Source organism: Haliotis rubra, unplaced genomic scaffold (genome assembly GCF_003918875.1).
Source record: "Haliotis rubra isolate DU_JTF1 unplaced genomic scaffold, ASM391887v1 Scf808, whole genome shotgun sequence".
Lineage (NCBI taxonomy): Eukaryota > Metazoa > Mollusca > Gastropoda > Lepetellida > Haliotidae > Haliotis > Haliotis rubra.
This window is the reverse complement of record NW_025767533.1, coordinates 134,951-154,639: the sequence shown is the minus strand read 5'-3', so window position 1 is coordinate 154,639 and position 19,689 is coordinate 134,951. Positions and strand designations below refer to the sequence as shown.

General features: G+C 39.2%; 1 protein-coding gene across 2 annotated transcripts in view; it reads right to left on the bottom strand.

The window, feature by feature from the left end:
- The window catches only part of LOC124261751 (glycine receptor subunit alpha-2-like), a 51,328-nt gene extending 35,455 nt beyond the window's left edge, over positions 1-15,873 (bottom strand). For both annotated transcript variants that reach the window (XR_006894408.1, XM_046696109.1), the window contains exon 1: positions 15,510-15,873. The gene's annotated coding sequence lies outside the window, so the exon portion shown is untranslated. The remainder of the gene's footprint in view (positions 1-15,509) is intronic.
- Positions 15,874-19,689: the final 3,816 nt, after the last annotated feature.

The following is a 19,689-nucleotide window of genomic DNA, read 5'->3' as shown; positions in this document are numbered from 1 at the left end:
TACATGTGAAAACCATCTCCTAAGTAGTTTCATCCCTTTCTCGTCAAGAGTAGAGCCTTGCTTAATTCAGAAGATTGTTATCCAGCACTGTGTGGAGTAATATGTGTAATTAGACCTCTAATGACAATGTAACAACGAATAGTAACTATTATTTAGTAGCATGCCATTAACGGTAAAAACATGATGCAGGGAGCATTGTTTCTCCCTGAGGTTCTGCTGTTGTTCCAAAGATGGGGTTTGGTACGTGTCGGTACATGACATCCATAAAGTAGATATAATTTATTGTAATGATGCCAGGTTATTTGTAGTTTCATCACTTACTATCAGGATCGACCCGTGAAGATCCGGGGTAGAAATACCCATCTTCAAGCAATAGCTTCCATTAAGGCTATAAATATTTCACTAGCCATAAAAGGCGACTATGCTTGTCGTAAGAGGCGACTAACGGGATCGGGTGGTCAGGCCCGCTGGCTTGGTTGACACATGTCATCGGTTCCCAATTGCGCAGGTCGATGCTCATGCTGTTGATCACTGGATTTTCTGGTCCAGACTCGATTATTTACAGACCGCCGCCATATAGCTGGGATATTGCTGAGTGCGGCGTAAAACTAAACTCACTCACTCACTCACTCACTATCAGGATCACATTGTACATATTTCTTGTAAGTTGAGTTGGCCGTGTGCATTAGTGGCGGTTGATAGCGGCATTAAAGGATGGGCATGGCACGTTTTAACTCGGAGTTGCGTGTCCAAAGTGTAAGCTACTTTTACACATTGTACTTAGCATTCTTGCATATAGCCTGTGCCGTTAGTATCGTAGACAACCTTTTATACCCATCATTTGCCGTCATCCCAGTAACTCTATATTTTTGCTTCAATTCAGTATTTGTGAATAGATTCGGAATGTGTCATCCACAACATGACGAACGTCTTGGGCGGCTAGGAGTCAACGAGAGGTAGTCCATATATCTCAGACTGTGAACAAGTTTCTGTACATGCAAAATGACAATAATCGGAACGCAAAGGATGACCTCGGTCAACAACACAAGACCAAGATTGATTAATCAGAAACCAGACTTTCGGCAATAGAACGTTAGCAGACAACCAAGGCTCTGTTCTCATGCACAACCACCTTTACGCCGCTTTTAGCAATATTCCAGCAATATCACGGCGGGGGACACCAGAAATGGACTTCACACATTGTGCCCATGTGGGGATTCGAACCCGGGTCTTCGGCGTGACGAGCGAACGCTTTAACCACTAGGCTACCCAACCGTCAAAGAAGGTTAGAACTCTGCATTAAACAGTTCTGTATGGTCAACGTCCACGCGTTGTGCTACCGTTAACAAATTGTCCAATTGTGTTTGGAGGCAAGGAACTAGGCTGAACGTTCTGGGTAGGTGTGGACGTATATGACGCGTGCTTACGAACGGCATGCACACCATATAAGGAAACATGTCAGATTTGAAGGTGGGTCTATAATGTATTGGAACAGCTGTGACAACATAATTGCATCCACAATTACGCTGTCTGCGCGGTATGATGGTCCACGTGTTGTCTGTCAAGACAATAACGAGTTGTTCCCCATGATTGTAGAATATGTGTATTTTATGGAAAATAAACTAATCCAAGCATGGTATTATTATCTAGCTTTCCCATATCAAACCATCTCCAGGAAATAATTGTTTTCTCTCCTCATTTTAGAGGACTGAGATGCATTGTGCAATATCAGATATCAAGCAAGATTGATAACGGCTTTAGTATCTGAATCGAATCGTTGCATTTATTGCAATAACAAAGTTGTCTGTCCATGAAGCCTGCTCTTCTTCTAGACACCCTGGCTCTTTGTTTGTACCATTAATATACAAGACCAACGTATTCTGTTGATTGTTGTGCTGCTTATTTGATTATCGAATACTCATTTATTGTTATTTGAGGGTATGTTGTAGATAAACACAGTCATTTCCTACCATTTCTCATTATGGCTTTGGGGCATACTCAAGAATCTGCTGCCTTTGCAGTTTGAGTTGCACATTTGTTTACCATTACGATAAAGCCGTGTAAGATTGGTTTTGAAAAGCAAGTACCTAAAGTAAATGCCGAAAGGCCAGCAGTGGAATATATGGAAACAACTGCGACAAACCTCTCTCTCACACACGCGCACACACGCACACATGCTGCAGTGCTGCAGATATTTATGTCTTTATAACAGAATCGAAACGATGCGTTTTGATATATGTCGACCACGGTAGTCAACACTGTTCCTTGTGATCAATAAGAGCGCCATGAGTTGGTACTACATGAAAGTATGGTTACAAATCCCACGTGCAGCAGTGCAACAGACATCAAAGTTTATCCTTTCAAAAGAAATACTGTTACAATTTTTGAAAAAGCTATAAATAATAGTTTATATGTTTGAGAGCTTGTACAAAAGCATTAACGTTTCCAAGGTTTTCCTATTAGAAAATACTTGATATCCCACCAACCCCGAAATTATATACATAAAACAGATTAATAGTTTCAGAATTGTTTCATGTTGAACAAATGTGTATTTTTGAAGCTTAATTGTAATGGTTATTTCTATCTACGTGTTGAGAACGGCCATGTTGTGAATTTTAGTGTTATTAAAAATGAAACATTGATGGATAATTCCTATAAACGTCATGTAAAATGGTTTGGTTTAGTTTTTTATTCTACTAATATTGGTAATTGCCGTTTTCAGATAACTCAAAGTGTATTTGAAATGTGTACCAAGGGAAGACGATTTCTGAACATACAATTCCTTAATAATCGAGGTTTACAGGCAGCTAACTGATCTGGAAACATTTGTCCAGTCAGCTGAAGGGTCTCGAATGACTTTTACACATTAGGATGTATATATGCATGTACCCTGACCTCCCCAAGTTGATGGCAATACCGCTGCTTTAGTTAAGTAGTAGATGATCATACCAATGGTCCAATTGCTCAAATTGCTTTATGTAGATAACGTTACTGACGCTTTTGTTCATGGTCTTACAATGTATGAATATGGCAGTACCGCTGTCTTATACAGATCATAATGGCGTTGTTCTGCGCAGATGGTGGCACTACTACTGTAACCCGTTTCCTTCAGACGTCAGTGATACCTATATGCTGTGTAGATGGTGTTAAAGCTGCCTTGTGCATATACTTACACCCGACTGCCTCGAGGAAACGTATAGTAAAAGGTAGTTAGGTAAATACCATCAAACATTTGTGGCCATTAACAGCATTGTTGTTGATGAAGAACACTATATCGCTGCTCAATGTCTTTATGGTAATACTGTTATTTTGGAAGAAAATATAACGTTTCCAAATAACTGTATTCCGGGTTCATATTCATTGATTGCTACCACAGAATGGCTCAGCTATTGAAAGTAAACTGTAGAAATACTCTAGTAGTAGACAGCTGTACATCCTGTAGTAAACATCCTCAGCGACCACTGATCAGCTCTATTCAATACGAGTTTGATCACTTGGCCTAAATACTTTTTGACATCACGTCTTTGGATGAGATAGCAATTGCTACTTTGTGTCGAATATCGGTGTATGAGATAATCTATAATGTTAGTATAATATTCTCATATCAGCTTTCATCACAAGAAATATAGGAATCACTCCCAGTGCAATGAATTCATTTACAATAGAAAGATTGACCCCAGAAGGATGAGAGCAGCTGTTCCTTGGCCACATCTGTGACCATCTTACTGGAAAGGAGACAGAGAAACCGTGAGCGTCACGTGATGTGATGCTGTAAGACGCCTGCATTGTATCCATCCGTCCTTGAAACCATGCACGCCCTGGCACAGTGAGCCATCATACTTCCTTTAATGGTCGTCCCAAAGGATCATAAATTTTGACGAGACGAATGAAATCAATTTTTGACATTTCTCATGATCAGAGCCTTGTGCAATAAAATGGCTCTTTGAACTAGTTCTCAAAGACTACCATTCATAATTATCTACTTTGATGATGTTTTTCTGATAAGTAGACCAAGCCGTAAACTGTGCACAGTGAGTTATGTTGCTTTTACAAAAAATATACAAATGTTAATACCATACAGTAGTTTATCCAGATGTTTATGCACTGCTTCATACAAATTTATGTACAAATATTTTAGTTTGTACAAGTAACATAATATTGTTTCAACTGTTTACTCACAAATGTATACAAATGCTTATGTAACATTTACTGTTCTTGCAACAATTTGGTCACTATTTATACATCAGTTTATGCAAGGTCTATACAATTGGTTATTCCTCATATATCAGGTCACATATCTCACTGGATAATTTCTACAACAGCTCTTACAACACGGTGCAATAGTTTCTACAACAGCTCTTACAACACGGTGCAATAGTTTCTACAACAGCTCTTACAACACGGTGCAATAGTTTCTACAACAGCTCTAACAACACGGTGCAATAGTTTCTACAACAGCTCTTACAACACGGTGCAATAGTTTCTACAACAGCTCTTACAACACGGTGCAATAGTTTCTACAACAGCTCTTACAACACGGTGCAATAGTTTCTACAACCGTTAGTTGTCAATCACATCTGAGTCCTGATAATGGCCAGTGGCATTGTTTTAAAAGAAAGAAAAACAGTAATTTCATTTTCTTAGTTAACCCATTCAACACCGCAGGCTGGAAAACAGGCCACGAGACACGGTAGACCGGTGAACCGGCCAGGCAGTAGTCACATCAAAATGACATAATTTTAGGAACCTACCTAACATATGATTCATTTATTAAATCTATCATATTTCACAATGTCTGAAACCACTTATAATGTGTGAGCTTCATTTTCATTAATTTATTTTAACTTATTTAAATTGTAGTTGTATTATTTGAATGATATGAAAAAAAATCGCAGTAAAAGTCTCTGGTTGACTGGCGTTGAAAGAGCTAACCCATGTGTTTCACTTTCATAATATATTGCAATACATATTGCAATACTCCAACACATATCACAATATATCGCAATACCCAACCCTAGAACTTTCTACAACAGTAAAACTCGAATACATTCAACGTATACGAAACCTAGAGGCTGTTTTGACATTGCATTCTATATCAGATGCTGCAGAACGAAGATACATGTACTTTTATTTGTAAAGGTTTGGTTTCTTGATATGTATCTAGGAATCCGGCATCTCGTTACAATTATGTTTGCTTCTGTGCAGCCTTTCACAGTGCATCATCCAGCTCGTATCTCGGTGTGTTGGGGAAAGGCAGATCAGTAGAAGAGAGAAGGCCTGAATACTCAACTGTGTAAATGCAGCGAGAGACCAATTTCCAGAGTAAACAAGCCATTAACACATTAGTCATATCTATTTCACGCGCCACTGATAATGCAAAACAGCTGCACTGCCAGATGCAGTCATGCATACAAATATGAGCTCATTACAATATCGTTGTTTGAGGTGCACAACTGCACATGCAAAGGTTTAAACATTCAAACGAACTGTAAGTACCATGAATATTATGTTGAAAGGTATGGTACGTAATAGGTGTATACCTGAATGTTGTCATGCATTTCTTCATGAAAGGTTGTGAGTTATATAGTGTAACCCAAACATTCCACCAACAGGAACAGCGCTACCACTACTACTACCGCCACCATCACAACTACTTCTACGTACTACTGCTACGACTACAAAAGTGGTCATTCAATGGACACTGATTCCTCCCGATCACGATCCTGCATTCGGGACGAGAACATTCCATCGATACAGTTGAAGTTGTGACTAACTGGCTATCTGCTCCCGATCCCTACATTACGTTAAGAATATACATACAGTTCCAATTCCGTACACAAAGGTGTTATGGTAGGACCTGAAGGCTAACGGTTGACGTGTAATTCAATCGAAAATAGGGTCAGATAATATCACTTTACCAAACTCGGTCTGAATAATTACAAGGTGCGCGGGTCATTCAGTAACTGAATTCCGTAGTGATATTGTGATGGCCTATATTGAAAACGATGCTGAAACCAAATCTATATAATATTATTGTCAGGATCGACATAATTGTTGTAATATGACTGCTAACTGTGAAACAGTAATTGTGGCGGAAATTGGAACAAAATTGGCAGACGAGTCAATTATCTCAAGGGGACATTGATGGAAAAATATACACGCTTTTCATCCTAGATCAAGGCAGTGCAAGCTCTGGGGCCAGTACGATAAACTCCGCGATGAGAATACATACTGCAAATGCTGTTTTCGGTTGCAACAACCATCTATTGTTCTGAGTAGGAAATAGATCCCCGTGGCATATCTAAGTCGCTTTTGTTTGAAGATGTGTAAAGTTTAATTTAATCAATAAAAATTTAAAATCTCCCTGGAAGCTCAGTTGTCCGACACGGTAAGCCATAGATGTCAACTGGTATTCTTGTGTTACATTATCAGTTATATACCTAATCAAGACCTCGTCAGTTTTGGGATAAGCGAGGAACAAACAGTGCGTTTTTTTTTTCTGGGCAATATTCGAGCTGCATGACGGTAGCCTGAATATCATAGAACCTTGACCAGACAATCCAGTGATTGGTATTGTGATCAACGGTCGAAGTCGTTGACATAAAATGAAACGCAATTAACCTTAGGTTACTTGGCCACCAAATCCATCGAGACACCATTACGAATGCGTATGTTACCGGGGCCTAGAATCCAAAGGAAATAGAGTTTAGACTAAATTAGTATTATCGAAAGCCCTGGGGGCCAACCACTAGAATATCGATTATTACTAGTATATGTAAGTAATAAGAACGATCAGTGACAAGAACACACAGACGTGTGTCTCAAATTGTAAGATAGACACTTCACCCTGTAATTAACTAGACTCTAAAAATATTCACAACCGCCGGGGATTGACCTGGTCAGAATGTAATGGTATTGGTGCTGGCAGAGTACAGCATCACCTCTCTGGTTTTGTAGTAAATGGTGAAAACAACAAAAGAGACGGTGTTAATTTTCAAGGCAATCATGGCAGCTAGGCAACCCTGGTAAAGTGGTTGGATTTACCCACTTCCAAGACCCGCCATTTGTCTGATCTGGCAACAGCAGGTCGAAGGAGCATTGCGTGAGTGGTTCTGATGAATAATTATGAATATGATGAATAATCCTTAAATACATGACCTACATTACAAGCAATATGGAATATTTCAATGTCGGATTTGCAACCACTGAATTTGTCAAAAATTATCCCATTCTGTTTATATGACAAGAATCAGACATCGCCTCTTCAAAAGATAACCTTTACAATTGAATTGATGTGATCTTGATAAGAGATATGCAAATGTACCATTGGCTGAAGCACCAACTTTAAAACATTCCGGTGATTGCCTATAGCGCTGTCTAATGTTCTGGGATAAAGATGGAGATATGTTATTTGTTGTAGCTAAACGTGAAGAACAGTTGTCACAAATGTACAGATCGTTTTAATATTTATATAGTTGTTAAAGGCTTTCCAGGTTGGAAATGTTGGGGGAATTGGTTACAGTCCACTATGTTACACTGACTTCATATGCCATGACGTCAGACTTGATGTTGTTACTTACACCAATGATGTTCCGACAATACCTCGGAGTATCTGGAAGATTGCTAAACCAATATTCATTCATTGCTCCGATAACAAAGGTTGTGTTTAAACTTGACGATTAATTGATCCTGGAGAGAATTCACACGCAAGCGCCGACCCGTAAAATTGTTTCCGGATGAGTACGGGAACATGGTGTTGATACATTCAGCTGTAAGTGGGCTGACTGGTAATGGCTTTAATGTAACAGACTTTCATGGGTGATATATAGAGCAGAGCGGTACATCAACGAAATTGGACATCAGTGTCGTCATGAAATGATGAATTCTGCTGATAGCCATTTGAGTGAGTGAGGCGGAAAGCTTGTTATACCAGGCATGGCCTCATGAATTATTCTGACTGTAGGCATTTGTTAAAACACCAGAAAAATGTTGATAATTGATGAGATGCATCGTGTGTGAAGGCTAATTTATTCCATGCCATTACAGGGATCACTGTATGGTTGCCAGTCCGTCATAATGACACACATGTGTCGTGAACCTCTGCTGTGCAGCTGTTGCTCGTGTTCCAGAAACTGGCTTGTCTGTCCACGTAAGGTGTACACAAGCTGTCAAACGAATCGTTTGCCCTGTTCTGTTTGTGATCCCATTGAGCTGCATATCAATTATTAAGAAACCCGTGTGTCGTGATGTGTCCGACACAAGAGATATGTCAGAGAGGCTTACTCTTGTTTTTATGAAAGATAGATGCACAAACATCAATAAATGGCCTTGTCTGAATGCCTGCTATTATGTCAATGATCCTCGTATGTTTATATACACTTCTTCGTGACCTCACTGAAAGGACAGAATGCATAGGCACTATCTGTGTCCCTATTTGCTTTACTTTTATGACACTGCCTTAGAGATAGTGATATTTTTACAGTGAGCCTTCCCTGAATGTTTCTGACCCTAACCCGCATCCCATCTCTTTCATACACCACTGATCCCCAAACTTTATGTAACTGACGATGTAAATTTTGAAATGAATACAACATATCATTCCTTTCCAGAATTATTGCTATATTTTAATCAGCCCATTGCAGCCAGTGAGACCAATGGATACATGTATGCTACACATCAAACATGTATGCTACGTCAATCTCAGAGGCGTGAGGACCTGAACTGTAACTGTTAAATATTTCAACATATATAAGCGTTCAGTACAGAATCAACCATAGTGAATTACACGTCATTGCTCACCGATAACAATAATTACACACACTATCGTTTTGTAATATGCGACGAACATTCGACCACTGCCCTTTGAAGCGAGATAATTCATACAAAATAGGCTAATTTCAGGATTAATGGACCTTATTAATTATAACCCATAGGCTAACGACTCCTCCCTCTTTGAAGATAAACGTCTCCCTGTAAATATCGTATCCGATACGTATTGGCATATTATATAAGGTGCAGGCACATGCAAGAACGTCACGACTTATGGAAGTGCAAACATTAAGCCAAATGTTTTGAAGAAGCCATGGGCGTTATTGAGACTGGCGGCCCTTGTGTTTGGAACATCTCGTAGAAACTGATAATTACGTTTCGGGCAATTTCCTGTATATTTATGATGCTCTACTCGACGGTATTCTGTCTGCAGGATGTGTTACTCTTAAGAAGCGTGAAGTGCAGGTATTTCGATAAAAACTAGATAGCAGGGAACAGCTTGATCTCTGGGCTGATTTGCGCATGCCGTGGTTATAAGCTGGGTTCTTCTGCGGCGATGCTCTTAGCTAAACGATACAGACTGTGCTATAGATAGTCCGTGTATATTGGATTCAGGAGCTATACAAATTTTAACATTATTATTATTATTATTATTATATAGATGTAGTGTCTTTCATCTTGTAGTTGAATTGTGGCTTCGGTTTAAAGCAGTATTTCGGTTGCGTAGCGTCAGTGAGTGAGTTTAGTTTTATGCCACACTCAGCAATAATCCAGCTATATGGCGGCGGTCTTTACATAATCGAGTCTGGACCAGACATCATCCAGTGATCATCACAATGGACATCGGTCTACGCAATAGGGATACGATGACATATGTCAACCAAGTCACCAACACAAACCCAGCAATCAAATGAGATTCGAACCAATGATAAGGGGCACAGCGTTCAACAACGAATAACGACGCCAGAGACGGGAGAAAACTTGATCAGAACTTAGGTTTTGTTGGGTTTACCTCGATTTACTAATAAAGAATTTATAACAATGAAAGGATTATAGACTGCACACACATACACACCAAACTTTGCCTGTTATATTTATTTCCCCAAATCGTCCCGTTATGTTAACCTGTTTCTTTAAAATGCACCTGTTGCAAACGTCAACAGTGGAGTGAACATCGTGTCTGGAAGTAACATCTACACACTCTGTAGGCAATATGAACTGAACCACTGTAGCTTAACCCGTTGTCTCGTTAGTGGAACAGCTGGGCGCTGACTGAAAGTGGTTCCTTCATAACGAGAAAACATGCCAGGCTCCCGCTCTTGCGATTGTAACATTATGTAAAACCATTCCCGATTCCTGGTTTGTCTGTGTTGTGTTGAACACATCCATACAGATGACAGTCCGTTGGTAACCTCTAATGTCAGTCGTTGTACAGTGAAATACGTAAAGAAGTGAAATGTTATAGTTGTGAATCCATCGACACTTCTAATGTAGATTCCGTCTGTGTCGCTTTTTGTGGGTTCAAAAGTAAGTTAACGCTCTTTCTCATGTAGGGGGATTACTTTAAAATACATCGTATGACCTTAACCACATCACGGTGTGTCAGCTTAATGATGGAGATGATGACATAACACCACGACGCCCAAATCTCCATCACTGGTGGCAGTATGTGACTAACATTGGTAACATCTGAATATAGAATATATAATTAGGATATATAATTATCTATATTCAAGTGTGAAAAATTATTAGATAAACGGAGGGATAAACTGTATGTTGGTATATCAGATAGTAATGATATTGTGCTATTGGCGGTAAGGGATTACAACACCTGGAACTCTAGTGACCTGTGTTCCGAGAGACAGTGCTACAAATGAAAGTCATTATATATTATCGTTATTTTATAAGATACATACAGGCCTTGCTCCAAGTTTTCTTTATGATTTACTCCCTCCTGTATTAGGTAGTCGAACGAATTATGAATTAAGAAACTCCAGTAATTACACTCAACCCTGTACAAGACTACGATATTCGACTCTATCCTTTTTTCCATCAACAATTAAACTGTGTAATAACATCCCCTTAGCTATCAGAAACTGTAACTCTGTCGTGTCTTTTATAACTGCAGTTCATGTAAAACAAAAATGTGCACCCGTATATTTCTCATATGGGAAAAGGAAGCTAAATGTTTTGCATACAAGATTAAGATATATGACAAGTACACTTAATTATGATTTATTCAGAATTAATGTTAGAAATGATGCACTTTGTCAGTGTGGCCACAATTGTGAAAATGCTGTTCATTATTTTCTTGAATGTCCATTATATATAATTCAAAGAGAACAAATGTTAACCTCTTTAGAAAATGTAGTGAATTATAGAGCATGTATTGATATTAATCTCATCTTAAATGGCAATGCAGGTCTCTCGTTTAGTGAAAATCAGAATGTTTTTAAATCTGTACATATCTACATCCATAACACTAAACTATTTAAATAACTCTCTCTGTACATATCTATACCCTTTGTCTGCCTGTTGTTGAACGTTTTTGTAATATACATTTGTAACTATGTGGAGAGGGCTTATTTAAGTTGGATAACTTGTGCCCAATCCGTTTCTTAACTGAATAAAATATGTTTCAATCAATGAACGTACGCATGAATAACATGATTTACAACACTGTTGTTGCGAACAACATGATTCTTGTGTATTGTATGTATCACTGTATTCAGTGCCATCAACAACAACATCATCAACATAAACATCATTACAAACAGTATGCTTCTAACAGTAGCCATTTCACGTCGAACGACTCTGTTCCGTGGATGCAAGTTGTTAGCCTGATGGCATATGGTTTGGGTTTCTCATAATGTCTTATCTAAGTGGTTCATTACCGTTTATATATGATAGAAGTTGTAGTGGACAGGCATCTGACATGTAGAAGTATATCTGGCACGATGTAATCTTCGTTATACATTAGTGAGTGAGTGAGTGAGTTTAGTTTTACGCCGCACTCAGCAATATTCCAGCAATATGGCTGCGGTCTGTAAATAATCGAGTCTGGACCAGAAAATCCAGTGATCAACAGCATGATCATCGTTCTACGCAAATGATATACGATGATATGTGTCAGCCAAGTCAGCGAGCATGACCACCCGATCCCGGTAGTCGCCTCGTATGACAGCATGGGTTACTGCATGAAGAGGAATTCTAGACTAACCCGTGATCTTCACGGGCTGAACCCGGCATGGAGGTGCAGAAGATGTATGTATTGAAACACAGTAACAACGCACTTAACGGTGAATACAAGCTGTATGCACCTTCATGGAGAACAACGTTATACAAGAGAACAAGTGCAGCCGAGTACACAACCGAGGGCATGTTCATGATACATACGTCAAGCATGAACATCTGTCGCGTCACCAGTTGTTTAATGAAAGTGATAGCTGTGCCTTCTGCTGTGATGTCTGTTGCGGACAATAAAATGTATGTATGTTGGATGTTGCAACAACATGATGAAATATGCAATAATCATGTTTATCAGACCTCTATTCACGACGTTTCAAAGCACAATGAAATGATAGAATTTATTAGAAATTTGACACCAAAATACTGGCGGCCTGAACATATTTTTCATGAATGGAATGACAATGTGTACCTAGTACAATTGAAATGGTATCTTATATTGACTGAAGAGGTACATGTGTCCTCCAGACTGTGGAACATTGTCATCAGATACTATAAGACTGATGTCCCCTAATATACCTCTTGCAAATAGCAAGGAACTAATGTGTAACGAACCCTGGTCTGTCATACAGACCCTGAAACAAACATATCTTAGAAAGCCCATGCAAATCTAGATTATGTGGCAAGTCTAGATTTCCACAGTTTCTGAAAATGGAGAAACTCTAAGGGCTCCTTTTCCTCTATTTTATTTTTATTTTTTTGTTTATTATGAACTGGGTTTTTTCCTGTACAATGTGTTCATTTCAGAGACTAGTTGTTAGTCTAGACGAACCCGTGAAGATCCGGATTAGAATTGATCTTCAGTAACCCATGCTAGTCGTAAACGCTAGATCGGATGACCCATGTCATCATATCCCAATCGCGTAGATCGATGCTCATAATGTTGATTCCTCCTCGATTATTTACACACCGCCGCCATGTAGCTGGAATACTGCTGAGTGCGGCGTGAAACTAAACTCACTCACTCACCATACCGGGTTCAAACGTAATTTCCGTCAATATGCACTTGGGTCTGGTCAGGTGATTCCCATTGGAAACAATTCCATATTATGTTTTAGATATATAAAAAGATCCTGGAAATGCACAGTTAACCGTATTACTAAATTACGCCACATACACGTACAAATGTACATGTTTGTCGACAATAATAATTTAATCTTAGTTTAGTATGAGTATACTTGTACATGCAATTACCCAGATAGCATTCAGACGTTGGCCCAACGTTGACAATGGTTTTGCCAACATTGCCAACGTTGGACCAACGTCCGAATGCTATCTGGGTAGTGAGTTGACATGTGTCACTCATGAGGAATGTTATATGATAAAACTTGGAAAGCGTCGCCGAGGAAATAGCTCTTGAATCATCAATTGAGAAGAAACAAACCAAAATGTCTGATTTTATCAAAAGTGTTGATTTATCATGTTTATGTTATTAAGTGAATAAAAGTGAATATGAGCTCAGTTCTAGTGTCAAGTCTACAATCCGGCACGGTGTCTAAACCGGAATATTTCTTCAGTCCCGACGAGTGCCGGTTTAGACAGCTTCTACTGAATACCAAAACTTGACGTTAAGCCATTTAAGTTGTGGAAAAATAAAATTTTCGCTAATTTCAACTGTCTCTCATTTCACACCTCTTACTTACCAATATCAAAAACTCCCAATAAGGTATTAACGGCGTCAGACCCTCGGCTGAATTCTCCATACAGACAAGGAAAAGCTAGGGGAAGTGTATTAGACAAACGAAAACGCCAACGCGCCTACATTAAAGCTGGCCAAAGTATGTGCAGACTGTTTTTGCAAAGTTCCAAAAAACAATTTGATATCCTTAGAGTATTACCTATGTCACTGATACTAGAAACTAGAAATCTCACCAATGTCAGTGGATTTACCTGGGTACTTCCGATACGACCACACTTCTCCCAACATTGACGTAGCACCGGTGTCCACTCCCCAAACTTACTGCGTTAAGAAGAAGCGTGTGAGTTTGTGAAGGTTCTATCAAACTATATGTCTGCTTCTGTGAAAAACCAACCAGGTGTTGAGAGCATGAACAATGATCTATACAAATGCAAGGTGACACTCATTCAGTCAGAAAGTAGTAACAATATTAGCCATCCTATTACAGTTATAGCGAAGGGTCAGATTCGGGCTTGGAACAACTTAGGAAAAAGAAACGTCATGAAGAAACTAGGGGTCCCAATACAAGACAAATCTTATGAATAACACTTTCTTCATATAATAAATCAAGACGTTGTTACCCATAGGATTTGTCTTGTATTACTACACCAACTTCTAAATGCCTTTGAAGAATTTCATAGGGGTCCCAATCTTTGTTCAGTTAATAACCTTTAAACACAGGCATAACAGAATCACCATTTCAAACCAGTTGTTCCTCTGTTCAGCTAAACAAAGAAATCTCGCCTTGAAGTTTTTTCCTTTTAATAATATAGTTACATGTGTACATCAAGGCATGTAAAGCAAGCCAAAGCCTAAATTGATCCAGCTGGGGCGATGACAGACGGATAACAGTTATCGCTATCCTGGGAATAGACTATCGACAAGAGGACCCTTGGACTGATGATGGAGGCATGTTGCCTGTACAGAATATTGATGTCCCAAGGTCCCTTGGATCACCGTTTCCTTAAGACAAGGAGACGGGGGAAGTTAGGGCGAGCGCGATGATCCTATAGCAGCGGTAGCACCCTGCAGCTGAATGTTGTGTATATGTCGCACAGCATGTCTTCTTGTAAAACAATGTTGATTTGGACTTGAATCATGCATTTCTGCACAGTAGGATACACATATAGAAAAGGTCATTCAGCTTAGCCGACAGTTATTGGCTCCGTACGTGGTATGTCGCCATAACATCAAGTAATGAAACGTGCTCAATACATTTACCATAGCTGTGTTATTAGACGATAGAGTAGAACTTACATGCACAATTGAAAACATCTGGCACGGGAACAGAATACTCAGTCTATATAGTCTGATGTTGTGGTTAAAATGTTAATAATAGCTTGAATATTTTACAAGTTATTAGACTTACAGATGGAGAAAATTCGCTTAATGACATTAGTGTGAGGTCAAATGATTTAAAAACATGTCCCGTGGGGGTCTTGTGTTACGCAGTCATTTGTGTTTCATGATCAATATAGAAGCATGCGGAGTTGACTACAAGGTGTTCCATGCGCACAGGAAGAAGTAATCTATCAATGGCAATATTTTACACTCAAGTCATCATTAACCTAGTTAAACATAATGATCTGTTGAATATCTGTGAACATTATGCATATTTCTCTTTCACACGCGTGACTCAAACTCGATAATGCTACCGTCCTTGAAACGTTATGAGGAGACCGATACAACAACGATGCTATGAACAAAACAGTTTCACAGCATAGCCAGCGTGTGGAACATGTAAACACAGTCTCTCTCAAGGAGACGGAAGACGCTGTACACGTGGAGAAGGAGGATGTGACAGATCTCTACTTACCGATGTTTAGTGGAAGTCCTCACTTAGAATCTCCGAACACAGTGATCTCCACTCAAGGTTGTGTGTCTAGTAGACGTTGAAACACACACGAAACCTTCTTGAATGTGGTGCTAGGATCGGACTAGTGTAGCATCTGCTATAATTGGCTCGCGGTATCTCTAGCACACCGACTTTCGTTCGCCGCCGCATTGATCGACGGAGCACTACGGCCGTAACGTCATCGGTCCCTGAGTCAGTTTCACGCTCTTCACACCACCGACATGAACTCAGTCCCGATGCATGCTCTTACTTTCTCCTTAACAGAGAGGTTAGCAACCGCGTAGTGCAACAGAGGTTCTATTAAACACCAAATTGTTTAATTAACATCAACCGTGAACAATATACACTTCAATGTACAAATACCGACGATCGATGTGGAATGTCAAATGAGTTTCCGAAAATCAATAAAAATATTACTTATGGACCCATCTGAAAGTATACGAGGTATTGTATAATCGATTATGTGTTTGTGTGAATATGTCACATATGTGGTACCTGTTGGTTGGATGCTGTGGTCAGATGTATAATATGTCACCTGGATGACAATCATACTGATATGTGTCAGACGTTTGAGTCGTAACTCAAATTTATGTCCTAATGATGGATTGCACGCATAGGTAATATCAGTTCGTATGCTGTGAATTTCAGTGTTTGGTTCAAAATCAGCAGTTCATGAAATTGAACTTTTCAACTCATCTTGCAGTGTTTCATGGATGTGATTAAATATTGTACGTGTTAAAGATACATGATGTCCACACAAATCGTAGTATACAGCCGGATCGTAGCAAACTATATACGATAGTATCATCCATTGTACTCAAGTATTCGTTCCCATTATGACGCTGACAGGATTGATCTGAAAGCGTTTTAGAGTTGTGTTATTTAGGACAGTGGAACCAAAGGGCTTCCGCAAGAAAGGCCAAGGTCACTTATCATTAGGATCAATTAAGATTCACTTGTACATCAATCATTCAGCAATGAATTATATATTTGTATACTGATGTGGTATGAATTTATATAACTTGTAAAATGTTATAACCTATATCCTTGCTGATTGTTATTAATGGAGAAGGACATTTATCGTGGTTAATGATGCAAGGCCAATGAACGCTGAAAACTGGGTCGATTCGCTCATGTCCCAGATCGTGGACATGTACTACATTGAGTGGAGTGAGTGAGTTAAGATTTTAAGTCACATCGGCAATATTTCAGCCATATCGTGACTGTAAAAAAGTTGTGAATTCACCATAAATACATATAAATATTGAAAACCTGCCGACGAAGGACAGTAACATCAACTAGAATATCACAGTATCAAGGAATAAAAGTAGCAATTCTCTCTAAAATTGGATTTCAAATTAGGACAACACAGTATAAAAATGGGCTATAGATCGCCAACAACTGAAGGTAGATCACCATACTAGGGACCATTCGGGACTTACATTACTTTTGCTACCTGCATGGACCCTAATCGGATTTACATCATCCCTTCAGCTTTCAGCAATTTTTGACAATCTAGCCGTAAATTAAAAGAACATATATGCTACGATTAAAAGTAACAGTAGGTTTAAATCTACCTAGAATGCTTTGGGACTTACGTACACATTGAGTGGATGTGTATATTTACATGTGTATACTTACATGTGTATACTCACATGTAAGCCACAACACACGATCATGATTACAGTAATTTAGTTTAGGAACATTTTATTTAGGGACCGTTCATAATTTATGGCTAGTGGGGTGATGATGATTTTTATGGAGAAGCATGTACAATGTGAATGACCCCCCTAAAGAATTCATGTACAAAGTAAGTGTCCCCATGCGCTGTGCACAATCAATGCCCCCCCTAATTTCAAGCATATTTTTATGTACAAAATTAAATTGATGACCCCTACCTTCCCATAACATAATGGGTGACACCCCTTCCCCCTTAAAATCATCATCAACACCCCCAACCACCACCATCCCGGCCTTAAATTATGAATGGTCCCTAGGGCATGTTTTGGATGACAGTAATACTTGGTATGCAGCTGTTTTGTCGCTGGATCATTGAAATAAGCCCCAATTGTTGATGAAATGCAACAAGAATATAACATGCACCAGACACCCAACTATTCCTTCACTCTCGGAGTACCCATGAGACGTAATACATAACAGCGCTGCACTACAAGTATGCACACTTAATCTTCCCACCTCATTCAAAGCGTGTGTTTGGCTTCAGGTTACAGCTCTCTCGATACAGTTACGTGGGTGTTTTAGGCGAATAATGTCATATAAGACCGCGCGGACTTGTCCTGGGCTTAGAAAATACATAAATGGACATGTTTAATGTTGGTTAGTTGACTTGTGGTCCAACTGTATCTACGGAACTCGCCGGCTCACATTGATGCCGTCGTAGGCTGGTGCAGCTGTACATGATAAGTAGATGTCGTTGATAAGCCATCTCGTGGTGGTATCTAGAGTGGTTTCAAACAGATTTTCTCATGAGATATCAGAACTGTCATTTTTCATTTCGTTGTTGATAATTATAGCAATTAATTCTTGACGGGCAGGTTCTCTAATCATGCATTATTATCTTGATGATTTAATATTATTATATATGTCTAAGTGTCGTCAGATGCATAGTTATTTCTTATTCTTTCTTGTGAATATTCACTGTTTGTACGTTGTAACATTTCCCATTCAGTATTGGCTGTCAGTCTGTAATCAGGACATTTGAAAACACACACACACACGCACGCACACACACACACGCACGCACGCACACACACGCACGCACGCACGCACGCACGCACGCACACACACACACACACACACACACACACGCTGTCAATACCGTTTTACAACGATTAGCCGTTGTGCGATCATGTATATACATAACACACATACAACATACATCTTGTTTCACCAGTACAGTCGAACGCTGTTCTTTCAAACTTCGATATGTCCAACATATGGTTCCTCGCAGCTTGTACAGCACTTCTTATTCACTCTTTTTGTTCGGTTGTGATAACTTAATTTATCTACATACGTGCCGTCAATGTCGATACAACAAACATTAAAATATATAATAGCTACGTGTGATATTTAACATGCATACATGGTCACACACTTACTTGAATGTGGTAAATTTAGGTTTGTTTTTGTTTTTAACACTCCTCTACTCCCGAGAAGGCCTTATTATCTGGATAGAAACATAATCCCAGTGTTCTTTACCTGTAGCCCGCCATGTGCATGTTTATATCATTGTATTATATATTTCACATGTTAGCAATATCAAGTGTATCTGTTGAACAGATTGAAACTTTTAGGTGAAGTGTGACCGTGCCATCAGTTAACGCCAGACACTTATAGATGAATCTTAGACTGAATCTTACGTAGTGTCTGTTTGAACAAAGGGGCACAAATGATATGCAATCATGGTGGTACTAAATCTAAGCACACATATATTTGAAAGTACATAGACATCTATGTACATAATAAATATTCATATGTACACATGGCTTATCCAGCCTCGGAGACAGGTGACAAGCATACCTGATTTCGGTAATAATTTCAATTATGATTACGTTCAGACAGGTGACAAGCATTTCTGATGTTCAGGTTTCGTACGTACAGACATATGTCCAGCAGTAAATCATAAATGATATCAATATACTATTTAAATTCAAATGTTATGTACGTACATTAAACCCGTCTGTGCCAGTAGCGTTATGATGATAACAAGTCAGCTGTTGAGGTAACAGATATAATGATAACAAGTCAGCTGTTTGAGGCAAAAGAAATTCTTTGTCTTCTACAGCAACGACATGTATCAGAACCCACCCACAACCATGAAATATGAAAGTGTATGTTTACATCAGATTCAAGTTAATGATGTATGGTATTTCCATGTGGAGGTTCACAATACAATGCGTCCGCTAAGGTGAACTCTGCCCAATAGTTCCAGGGGTATCAAACATGGTACTGGAACCCAATACCCCAGCTCTTGTGATTATAAATTCATATGGTAAACGTTTATGACCGGCTCGCCTCCCACCAGTCAGCCACCGTGATGTATGCCAGAAAACCTGGCTGAAAGCATCGTCCAATTCCGGCCTATACCTTGTCATAGTGTTTTACACCAACATGCAGTGTG